General features: G+C 44.5%; 1 pseudogene; it reads left to right on the plus strand.

The window, feature by feature from the left end:
* Positions 1 to 802: 802 nt before the first annotated feature.
* On the plus strand, positions 803 to 1,102 carry LOC100688798 (annotated as a pseudogene).
* The last annotated feature ends 11,237 nt before the right edge of the window (positions 1,103 to 12,339 follow it).

Raw genomic sequence — 12,339 nt, forward strand, 5'->3', positions numbered from 1 at the left:
CCTGGCACAGAAACAGAGAAACAAGTAAATGGTATCAAATAGAAAGTCTATAAGACCTGATTATACACATGGATTTGGTAGCAGAAAAGAAGGAATTTAAATCAATAAAAAGGTAAAGTATGAGCATCAGTAGTCTATTCTGAGACAACTAAAGAGCCATTTAAAGGATGAGTTCCCTCCTGAGGGCAGGAATTCTGTCTACATTGTGCACCAAGGACTTTCCAAGCAAAAGCATGATACCTGGTACACTGTCGGCCTGCAGTTAATGTTTGCTGAGTGAACTAAAATTCATTCCTGTATAAAAAATATCCCAAAGTAAATTCTAGATTGAATAAAGATTGTTTCTAAGTAGGGGAAAAAAAAAAACATTGAATACTAATAAACTTGAAAAAAAATCTCTATACATAAACATCAAAGAGAAAATGAGAAATTGAAATAAATATATATGTATATTTATAATATATGAGACAAACATTAAGTGCTTTGGTTTATAATCAGCTTTCTAAAATATTTTATTTATTTATTCACGAGAGGCACAGAGAGAGAGGCAGAGACACAGGCAGAGGGAGAAGTAGGCTCCATGTGGGGAGCACGATGTGGGACTCGATCCCAGGACCCAGGACCCAGGACCCAGGACTCAGGACCCCAGGATCATGACCTGAGCCAAAGGCAGATGCTCAACCACTGAGCCACCTAGGTGTCCTTATATTTAGTAGATTTAACTCAACAGTAAAAAAGATAGCCTGTGCGTGTAGATGGCGTTGCCTGGATCGTGACCTGCTGCACGAGGGTATCGAAGACAATGGCCAAGAACAAACTAAGAGGAGAGAAGTCCAGGAGTGTATTTCATATAGCCAGCCAAAAAAAAACGTTAAGTCTAAAAACAAAGCAAAACCAGTTACCACTAATCTTAAGAAGATAAACATTGTGAATGAAGTTAACAGAGTGAGTAAAGCTTTTGTAGATATACAAAAGGAATTTGCAAATTTCTCAAAAGGCCTTTTCCCTTGAACCTCTGCAGAAACAGCTGATTCCTCAGCAGTGTCATGAAAATGAACCAGTTAATGTTGCTAAAGCAACAAGATTAATGGCTCAGTTGTAATACACTGGAGATACATCAAATACCCCCCAAAAGACCAATAAATTAAATGTTTTATTAAAAAAATGATAACTACCTCAAGAGAAAAATTAAGTATATTTAAGTATATTAACAGTCACAAAAATTACAAATAGCCAATAAGATCATGAAAAAAAATTCTAACATCATTAATAATAAAAAACTCTAAAATTAAAATGATAGATACTATCTTATCCATCAGGCTGGCAACTACTGAAGTATCTAGTGTTGGTGATGATTCAGAAAAATGAATATTCTTACACCCTGCTGGCAGAGATGTAAATAGGTCCAACTGTTATTAAAGGTAATTTGGCAGGAAATATCAAAAGTGTTTACAATATGAATACTCTTCAGTCACTTGATTCTATTCCTTATAATTTAGAGTAAAAATAATTAAAACGTGCACTTTTTTTTTTTACCTACAGGGTTTTTCTAAATTTCAGCATTGTTCATAATAGAAAAAAATTGCAAACATTTAAATGCCCAATAAGAAACAGTTAAGTCAATTTATAATACATCCATACCAAAGATTACTATCAGAAAAAAAAATGATGTTATAAACTATTTAATGAAATGTTCAGTATACCAATTTAGGTTTAAAAAGCAGTTTGCCAAATAGTATTAGGCAAAATGATTTCATATTTTGTGAAATGAAAACGATACAAAATTGGAAGGATAATCATCCTCATCACTAATGGTGATTGTCCGGTTATCAGGTTAAATAGCAATTTAAATGTAACTGCTAACTTTGTTTACTAATTTTTCTGCAATAATCATGTATTGCTACCATAATATAAAAGCAAAAGACATGCTTTCAATTTCAATAAAGAAACAAAAGTTAACAGCAAAGTGGTCCCCTGTTCTCAGGACCCAAAATTAGTTAATTAGCTATAAAATCTCTCTTTTCATGTGTTGAGCATATTACTATGCACTTGACACTCATTATTTCATTTCTTCCTTACTCTTTTATTAGGTATCATTAACCCCTGAGGTCCTAGCTTCAGGAAAAGGACTGTGCTTGAGGCCTTGTGGCTAGCTAGTGACAGAGTTGGAAATGGCCCCACTGGTGTCTGAAGCCAAAGCTTATATTCTTAACCACAAGCATTCCTGTCATGGAGTCTTTCTTTTTAAAATGTATTTGATTTTGTTATTTAAATTCAATTTGCCAACTTACAGTATAACACCCAGTGCTCATCCCATCATGTGCTCCCCTCAGTGCCCGTCACCCAGGTACCCCAACCCCCTGCCCACCTCCCCTTCTACAACCCTGTGTTTGTTTCCCAGAGTTAGGAGTCTCTCATGGTTTGTCTCCCTTTCTAATTTTTCCCACTCAGTTCCCCTCCTTCCCTAATAGTCCCTCTCACTAGTTCTTATATTCCCCGTATGAGTGACACCATATGATGATTGTCCTTTTCAAATTAATTTACTTCACTCAGCATCATACCCTGCAGTTCCATCCACGTCAAAGCAAATGTTGTGGAGTCTTTAGGCTTTTTGAAAAACCAACCAACCAACCAACCACATTTACACACACACACACACACACACACACACACACACACAACCAAACCAAACCAAAACCAATACACCAACCAGGTATCACATAGTGGCTGTGAGATTTGGCCTTCCAAACAACACACTTTTAAATGGTCTTTGGGAAACAACTTTTTTCTCAAACTGTGCATTGCTTCTACCTGTTGGCACATGCATTGTTTTCGAAGGCAATATCCAGTAATGGGTAAGAGCACTGGCCCATTTTTGGATTTCCTGAGTCAAATCTGACTCTACCACTTAATACCCATAAAACCTTGGGCAGTTCTTTCACCTCACTGGGTCTGATTTCTCACCAGTAAAATAAAGATAATGATTGTCTTACTTCAAGGACTTCCAGTGAGGATTAAATAAACGAATCCACATCGTACTTTGTTAGCTAACTGACACAAACTAAGGACTTGATGAATAGCAGCTATCATTAATGTAGTCTCTGGATAGTAAGTCCCCCCCCCCCCCCAAAAAAAATCACATGTTACAGTGCCTTTGAATTCTCTAAAGAGCTCACTAGATGATTGATCAATGGATTGAAGCTGGATGTAACGTCCAATGCCAGGCCCCAGCACTGCAAGTTCTCCACTGTGATTTGATAACAACTATACTTTGGTAACCTTTGCTCACCAACAGGAGCTTTGTTTTATGCTTAACCTGCAATGCAGTGACTAAAAGAAAAATCTCTATTGGAAGGCTGTCTTGCATTTCCTTCTTAAATATTACTGTTCTTTATTGAATGACTATTCACTCTTTTTGGTTGTTTTGAATATTCACCCTTTAAATGCAAGTTACTTTCACTTTGACAAGGCCTTTCAGGGAAGAATGTGTCTTTATGAGTCCAAAAACAGTTAAAGGATGCCTGAATTGTAACATCCTTAAATATTTATGCACCCTATGGAAAAGTAACTGTAATTTATGTTTCTCTTTCAGCAAGAAAGTAGCAGGAAAGAATCAGGACTCCGCCTTTCACTCCAAGTATCTAGTATGGGTAAACCTAAGATAGCGTGCATCGTCTGTGTACCATAGGTTACTAGGAAGTCAATGAAGCCAAAAACTTCACTTTTAGGAAGTTCTCTTAATCCTTGAGAGTATAACCGTGTGCTGATTTTAATAATGGCACGGCAGATTTCTAAACAAATCTGTAAATGCTAATGTGCAAGTTTTGGCATAATTCTACAGATTCTCCACAAAATAGACAGTGAACATGCCCTTTCATCTAAATTGGGTTATATTAAATAAACCCAAGAAACGTAATTAAATACTATGAGTTTCCCGAAGGCCAAGTTACCCATCCGGACAATTCTCTTCCAGTGGCTAAATTGTGCAGAGAAACAAAGAGTATCAAAAATTCCATTTAGAAACACACATTTTCCTGGCATTTTTCTTCCACTACAGTGCTTTCAAGTTAGTGATGACAAAACAAGGAAGAAATGTGATTGGACCAATCTAATGAATTACAGCTCTGAAATGTCATTTATCTTCAAAACCTCCAGTAACTTGCAAATGAGTTCAAGAAGACACCCAGGTTGGCAGACAAGCTTCCCCATGATTTGATTTGGCTGGAACCAAATTCATTTCCCCCAGACAACTCTTTCCCTTCTACACACCTTTGCTCCAGATCCTTCACTCCAGCTGCCAGGAAGCTCAGTGCTAAGATTTTATTTAGAAGCTAAGGATCACTTCTCCCCCCAAGAATGGCCTGCATCTTCAGCCTCCGTGTATCCTTGCAAATGCTGGTCCCTCTCCGAGAAAGTGTGTTGAGAATCAAAGCTATTCCAGAGACCTTTCAAGGCTCTGCTCAAATGCCACTTTTTCTCTTAATCCTACAATTGCACCAAAGGATGGATAAGAGGTTAGACAACCCACCTCATAATATCTGATGGCAGTACATACACCCCAATAAACATAATGTCTAAATGAAAACTGTGCTTATTATATAAGTGGAACTTGTCAAAAATCCTTGGGTCGCCTCCACCCTTCAACAGGATTGCTGTCCCCAATCCAACACATAAATTTTGGAACTGCCACTGATGAAATCACCCTCTAAAAATGAATTTTTCACTTTATGCCCCTAGCATGCAGTTTTCCTTTTACTTTGGTCTTGAGTAAATCCCATCTTGTGTAATAGTTCTTTGTGTTTAGACTCCTATATTATATCTCCTGCTACTTCCTGAGGGTGAGAGAATTGGGTCTTATTCACCAGGTGTTGCCCACGCTGCTTACCAGGGAGCACTGCTCGAAGTAGGTATTTAATACTTCAGTGGCCTGGAAATGAGAATAAATTTAAGAGAGGCACAGTCCGAAAAATCAGGCATGATGAATGAGTGAGTCTTATTACTTCCAAGTATACAAACTAACAATTCTGTTAGAGATCTCTGTTCATACCCTCTTTGGTTTCATTTTTAGATCATTTCCCCCCACAGTTCTGTTTATTTAGCCCCTACTTTGAGGTTCCCAGCCTAGTAGTTCTCATACTACATTTTGGAATGAGAACAGTATTTCATTGTTAAAATCAAAGTGTGGACATTCCTTTTTCCCAATTCACACAAAAAACATTAAGGTATCGTTGGAATTTTTCAATTTTAAATTTTGCTCACACCTTTGTTATCCCAACTAGGATCTTTGCAAACAAATACAGAATTTATTGATATTTCATGGGTTCATACACACAGAACAGGATTTTTCATGTGTTTCACCTGAACACCAGAGGGAATCATTCTCCCAACCCTTTAATATAACAATCTTATCCCCCTGGCACCAGGAGATAAAAAATATTAAAGTCTGCTTTTCCAAGGGTGTACGTTTTAAAAATTGCATGAAGAAACTGATTCAAAAATGTATATGTTAGAATATACAAAAGATAAGGTACAAAATAAATACAATGAATGCAATTTTCAGCAATAGAGAAAATACAAAACATACAAAATTTGCAAATTCCATTTTGCAAATGGTGGCTTCATTACACAATGCAGCATTTCCCTGGCTTGGACTACTGGTCTGTGCTGGATATTACCACAGCCTCTCATATATACTAACAATCAGGTCATATCAACTAAAACACTTTTAGTTATTTTGTGCTTTTTATATCTTTCTGTATGCAGACACTTCTATCTCCTTATAGATGGATATACACTGAAGTGCCTATAAACAACATTTGTATGGGTTTTCTATTTGCTACTCATATCTTAACCTATTTTCAGACTTTATTATGTTCCTGTTGAGACTATTCTACCAAAATCCTGATAGCCAGCCTTGACAAGAAAATCCTACAATGCAGTGAGTTTTGATTCATGCATGATTCAATAATGCTCTAGGATTCTCAGGTTAAAAGTGCTATGGAAACACCTTTAGTGCATATTTAAGGCACAGCACGCAGCCCTTCTCCATCCTGCAGCTGAGCATGCTTGCTCTCTGCTAAGAGCCATGACATTTTCTTTTCTTTCTTTTTTTAAAGATTTTATTTATTCATGAGAGACACACACAGAGAGAGAGACAGAAACACAGGCAGAGGGAGAAGCGGGCTCCCTGCAGGGAGCCCTATGCGGGACTCGATCCCAGGATCTTGGGATCACGCCCTGAGCCGAAGGCAGACGCTCAACCACTGAGCGACCCAGGGGTCCCCCATGACATTTTGTTTTCAAAGAGGTTGCATTGCCTTGATGAATTTTGCAGTTCTGAAGAGAACTGTTTTTTTTTTTAGGTACTCATTTCCTAGCAATGGAATGAGCTATTACTTAAGACCAAAATCTATCTTTAAAAAAGTGTCTCTATCTCAATGGCCATGATACATGATTACATTATTTTGAAGGCTAAAGGCAGAAAAAAATTTAAAATTTCTGCGCTTTGTCTTTCAATCAATAGTTACCCAGAGTTAGTTAAATTCTAATCCGCTAGAACCAACAGCAGTCTTGGGTGGGGGGGAGATCTTGCTATTTTTTTCTATGTTTCTCCTAAAGTATGCACTTCAATAGGTTTGTGAAGCATGAAGATCCAAAAATAGCCTGTTATTTTTTTCCACAGAAAATCTAAAATTAGCAACTTCTTATTTCCAATCTAGCAGAGTTCCCTTCCCCATAAAAAAGTCATCTATTGATTTTAAAATAAGCAGATAATGGCATAAATGTGCACACATCTAATAAAATTTCCAATGAAAAGTGTCAAGAAAATATAGGTGAAAAAAAAAAAAGAAAATATAGGTGTTCATTTGCATTCTAGAGGAAAATAATTTTACTCTTAAATTTTTCCACAGCATTTGATATTTCAGAAATCTGTAGTCTTTCTCTCTTTCACTTTCATCAAATAATGCCAATCAACCAGACCCAGGAATCTTTGATGATTTTTTTTTTTTCCCTAAAACTGGAAGCAGAAACTTTCCTATGGAGAATCCAGCTTTTTGTAACTCTTTGAGACACTGGTCCTATTTATGTCAATTAATTAATCTTGAGAGCCTACTAGATGGCTTATTTAGCTATTAACAGATAAACTACTGTCTTCACACATATCAGTGCTATTGTTCATGTTATAATTAACACAGATACTTGGAAGAGAATTTTAGACACAGAAAATAATAAAATTTTAAATAAAATAAAAATTTTAAAGTCTGTGAACAAAGCAGTCATGTAGCTACTGGCTAAAGTTTTCCTTTTTTGAAAAAACAGATGTGCTTCCTCTTTTCTGGTTACAAGAATTAGAAAACTCACTGTTTCTCTTTCTGACTTGGCTGCCAGGAAGCTCAGTGCTAAACTAAGGTTTCATTAACAGTAAACGCTTTTCTAGTTTGTTTGTTTAAAGATTTTATTTATTTATTCATGAGAGACACACAGAGAGAGGCAGAGACACAGGCAGAGGGAGAAGCAGGCTCCCTGTAGGGAGCCCAGTGTGGGACTGGATCCCAGGACCTCCAGATCAACCCTGACCCGAAGGCAGGCTCCCAACCTCTGAGCCACCCAGGTGCCTCATTTTCCTAGTTTTTAAGTTCATGGTTGTCTATTTCTATTTTATTATGTCAATGTATTTAAATTCCATATATATGGAAAGAAGCAGGAAGCTCACTAATTTCAAAAAGAATTTCATTTCAAACCATTACTGTGCACCCACCGCCCATGAGGCACTACTCTAGAGGATGGAGATGTAGTGAGTTAAAAGATTATTTTCTTAAGAAAAGTGAATATATCTACCTGTACCCTTAAAGACGGGGTGGGGGTAGGGTGGGGGGTGGGAAGGGAACAAACTTTCTGTCAAACCAACTTTAAGAAACCAGAAAAAAGAATTTACTTGAAAGAAAAGCCCACCAACATCAATTCAACCCTCACAAAGAAGAAGTTGATAGAATGAGTGTGGCTATCTTTCGACTGTTGCTGACAGGGGTATGGGATACTAGTTAATTAATTCTACAACCTTCTCCTCAAGGGTCCAGCAATTAGGAGCAGCTTTCCTTCCCGGGCCTGTGCTAAGAACTAATAACACCATTCATGACATAAAAGCTTTTAAATCAATGACCCCCGTAATAACAGAGATCGATTGAAACATTCCTAACTTCCAAGAGAGGGGGCTTTGGGTCTAAGAGTTTCTACCTCGGAGTTTTTGATGTCACAAAAAAGTTGCACCTATTGGGTAAGCCAAGAAAGATGATGCATCTTATGTGAGCAGGCAAGAGTGACTGTTAGCTGGTAGAGCAGTCCCCTGCTATAGAGGACTTCAAGGTTGGTGGGCCTGCGCTTGCTGTTGCTTTCTGCTTTCTGTTACTTTACTGGCTTGCTAAGTAAGCCAGTAGGGTCCGTGCCCTGTCCCACACGACCCTAGGTTGGCCTGCCTTCTGGCAGTCTGATGCTGAGAAAGGTATTAAAATTCACAAGGATCTTGCTCGAGGCCTCCACTCTCAGGGTGTTCTGCACACACTTTAAAGCACTGCCAGCTCGCAACAGCCTTGCAGTCACGGAGCGCAGCCCAACAAAGCTGCCCGCAGACCCAGTGCTTGTCACCTGCCCCAGCAACTGTGAAAAGACTACCACTTCTCAGAGCAACCTGTTTGTCTTCCCTTTGCAGAGAAAGCTTGTTAAGTATTTTAATATATATTTCAGAGAGGCCAACATTGGACTTCTCAATATGAACCATGTGAGTTAGGCTTCTCAGACTAACACAGTCTTTACGTAGCAGAGCTGCCATAACCTCACTGAGAACCAAGTTAACCCCCCCCCCCTTTTTTTTAAGTGCTGTCATGCCTTGGTGACTTTCTAAGAGAAGCCAAACACGGGAATGGCAGACACTTTTTAAGTAATTGTAAGGAGCATCTTAAAGAATTCAGAGAGGTCACACTTAGCAAAGTGTGTGACAACTGATCTTGAAACAGTAGGGCACTCTAATGAAGAGAAAAACAGACCAAGATCTTTTCCTTTCCTTTCCTTTTTCCTTTCCTTTTTCCTTTCCTTTCCTTTTCTTTTTTAAATCCCGGTTTCCTTCTCTAAATGGTGCAAGAAGAATTTTGGGATTACAGCCAAGTAATCACTTCATCAATATGTGCAAGAAAACTCAAATTTTGTGGGACGATATAAAACTAGGTCAAGATATCCCAAACCCAGAAACACTGGTCCATAAAATTGTAATTTAAACAGCTGCAAAACTGAATGGGTAGAAGAGTTGGGGAAGGGGATCAAGGCCATTGGGTCTGATGTTTCCAGATCTTGGCATTGGACATCTCACTCCCACCCTTCAAGGGAGCTAAATCACAGAAGCTCGAAACATGGGCTGGAGGAGCAATTTCGGGAAGAGGGCAGATTCTCCTCCTCCTCCTCCATTCCCTTTAGATGCTCCTCTTGAGCTCTCTCTCCAAAGGGCATTTCCTTTCTAGGAAAGTGTCTCCTATCTTTCAGTCTCATTATCTCGATGTACACATCTTTGAAAAGGAAAGAGCCGTGGTTTGCTCTGTGCCCGGACGTCTTTTCCTCTGCCCAAGCTCTTAGTAAGCCTTCAACCAACTTTTGCTGAAAAGGATGTCGCTGCGGGGCGTTGAGGCTTGAGATCAGCTGCGCTCCCAACCTCTTTTTCTTTCTCTCGCCATAGGCCGCCCCCCTCCATCCCCCTGGATCCCCAGGACCATCCACAACCGTTTCTAAGTCAACCCGGGGCAGTTTAAAGAGTTTCCTCCCTCTGCTTCTTCCTCTGACTCGAGAGTTAACTTTCAGGGCAACAGAGATCAGACCAGACGCCTAAGCAGGGGATCCTGAGATGCAATCCTCGAGAGGAATAAAAGACCTAATTGAAAAATCCCACGCTGCCTAATTGCCATTAAGTATTTTGCAGATAAGTGAGCATATTACTCTTTAGGTGGTGTTCAAAACACCGAGGTCTTTTGCCCTGTGCATTCTTGTTTATTTAAAGGACTTACACAGCGCTTACCATGTGCCGGCACTGCTCCAAACGCCTTTTAAAAATATGACCCTCTTCGCTTAAAAAAATATTTTTAAGCGACATTAAAACCGCGTGTGCCTTTCGAACGTCCCTGCTATATTTTTCTTTATAACACGTTACAGCAGTTAAGTCTCCGAAGACAAACATGGAAAAATTATAACCAGTTGCTACTTTATTGCCAGCAAACCATTCCCCCCTCTGCAATCTTTCACAATTAGAGGAATCAGATGCACTAATATAGTGAGAATGAACTCATAGTTTTTCCCCCCCCGGTGAAGGTCTCGGGTTTTGCCTCCACCGTCTGGAAGCGCGGGGTTTATTCGCTCTCGTGGCAAACGTTAGGTGCACCTGTAAGGCGTTCACTTTCAGAAAAAGGTGCAGCCCTCACTCGGAAGTCGTGAAGGACGAGCTCGCGCCAGGCCCGTGCAGCGCGTTCACCTGTGGCCCCGGCGGGCGGGCGGCTGGCACGTCCTCCCCTCAGGTGCGACCCAGGGCTGCGCACCCGGGGCTGCAGGATCCAGAGCTGGGGGGTGGGTGGGGCCGCCCGGGAGCCGAGACCCGGAGACCGCCCCCCGCCTTCCCCGCGTCCCGAGCTGACCTGGCCCAGCCCACGAGGGCCCGCCGGGGGCCCCCGCCGACCGTGCGCTGGGCCCGAGGTTAAGTTTCAGAAGTCAGGATGCAACGTTTTGGGTTTCTGTTCACACGGTCGTTGCAGGCACCGCGGTGGGGACCGCACAAAAGAGCCGAGGGCTCGTGGGGAAGGGGGTTTTGTTGTTTTAATGAGGGCTTAGCAGGCTGGCTGCAAGTCCTGCCCCCCCACCCCACCCCCGGGCCCCGCGGCTGCCCGCCGCATCCCTTCCTCTCCTCCTCCTCCCCCTCCCCGCCCCGCGCCGGCCTGGTGTGGGGACAGCAGGGAGTGTCAAAGGGACGCCCTGGGCACATCCCTCGAAAATCAGGAATCCGTCCGTGGCGGAGGGTTGTGATGAGTGACAGACGCCCCTTCTGGCCCGCGAAGGCGCGGAGGTGTCCCGGTGCAGCAAGGCTCCCTCCGCCTCCGCCTCCGCCTCCGCCCCCGCCCCGGGGCCGCCATCCGCCCCCCACCCACCCCCGGCGGCCCGCGCCTCCGGCACCGGCGAGCGCACCCCGCCTGCCGCGCTCGTGCAGCTCCGCTCAGCTCCGCTCCGCTCCGGCCGTCGCCGCGGCCCCTGCAAGCCCCGCAGCTCGCGGGCGGAGCCGCTGGAAGACACGTGTCGGAAGCCCTCGTGCCGCCGCCCCCGCCGCCTCCGCCGTCCCCGCCGCCCGCCGCGCCGCACGCGGGCCGCGAACCCATGCTCGGCGGCGCGCCCCTCTGCGGGGGCCGCGGGACCCAGGCCGCTGCGGCGGCGCGCACTGGGGCCAGCCCGGAGAGCTCGCCGCTGGAGAAAACGCCTTTAAAACTGCGTCCTGAAATACCTGCGTCCCGGGGTCTAGGGTTTGGCGCCACCGGCGCGGACGCGGCTGGCTCACCGTCCACCCCGCGGAGGCCCCTGCGCACAGCCCTGTGGGCGGGACGTAAAAACCTGATTTGGAGCAAATGCAACGTCACGGGGCTGCAGAGCTGCGACCCGCCGACGGCCGGCGGTGAATTAAGGACCTGCGAGGGGAGGGGGGCTAACGCACGTCCCTATCTGGCCGCCGAAGCAGCCTCGGGAGCTGCCCGGGAGAAAAGCGATTTTGATTTAAGCTTTTTTTTTTTTCTGAACCCCGCCCCCCCCCCGAGGGCCAATGTGACCGTCGGGGTCAGGCCGCCGCAGCTTTGGTGCAGACGGGGCACAGCCGCGGCGCCTCCCCGCGTCGCTGCACGCCCGCTCACACGCGGCCACGCGCTCGGGGTTAAGCTTTAAACCCGGGACGGGAACTTCTCGGTCAGACGGCGCAGGGGGCGGCGGCGGAGGGCGGCGACCCCGGGGCGTCCTCAGCCCCGCGCGCACGCTCGCCGCCGCCTCTCCCGCCCGCGCGCGCCGCTCCCGGAGCCGAGCTGCGCGGCCGCGTTCCCACGCCTCGGCAGGAGGCCCTCCGCGGGCATTGGCCAGCGCGGCCCCGCCCCCTCCGGCCGCAGCCAATCGCGGGCCACGCCGGCCCCGGGGAGGCGGGACCCGGCGGGGTGGGCGGGGCGGGAGGGCGCGGGGGGCCCCGCCCGCGCGGGGGGGGGCGTGGCCGGCGCCGGTTCTTGCGGCCGAGCGCGGCGGCGGCGTGGGAAAGAGCCGCGAGGAGCCGACCGCGCCGCCGCG

Source organism: Canis lupus, chromosome 1, assembly GCF_011100685.1.
Source record: "Canis lupus familiaris isolate Mischka breed German Shepherd chromosome 1, alternate assembly UU_Cfam_GSD_1.0, whole genome shotgun sequence".
NCBI lineage: Eukaryota > Metazoa > Chordata > Mammalia > Carnivora > Canidae > Canis > Canis lupus.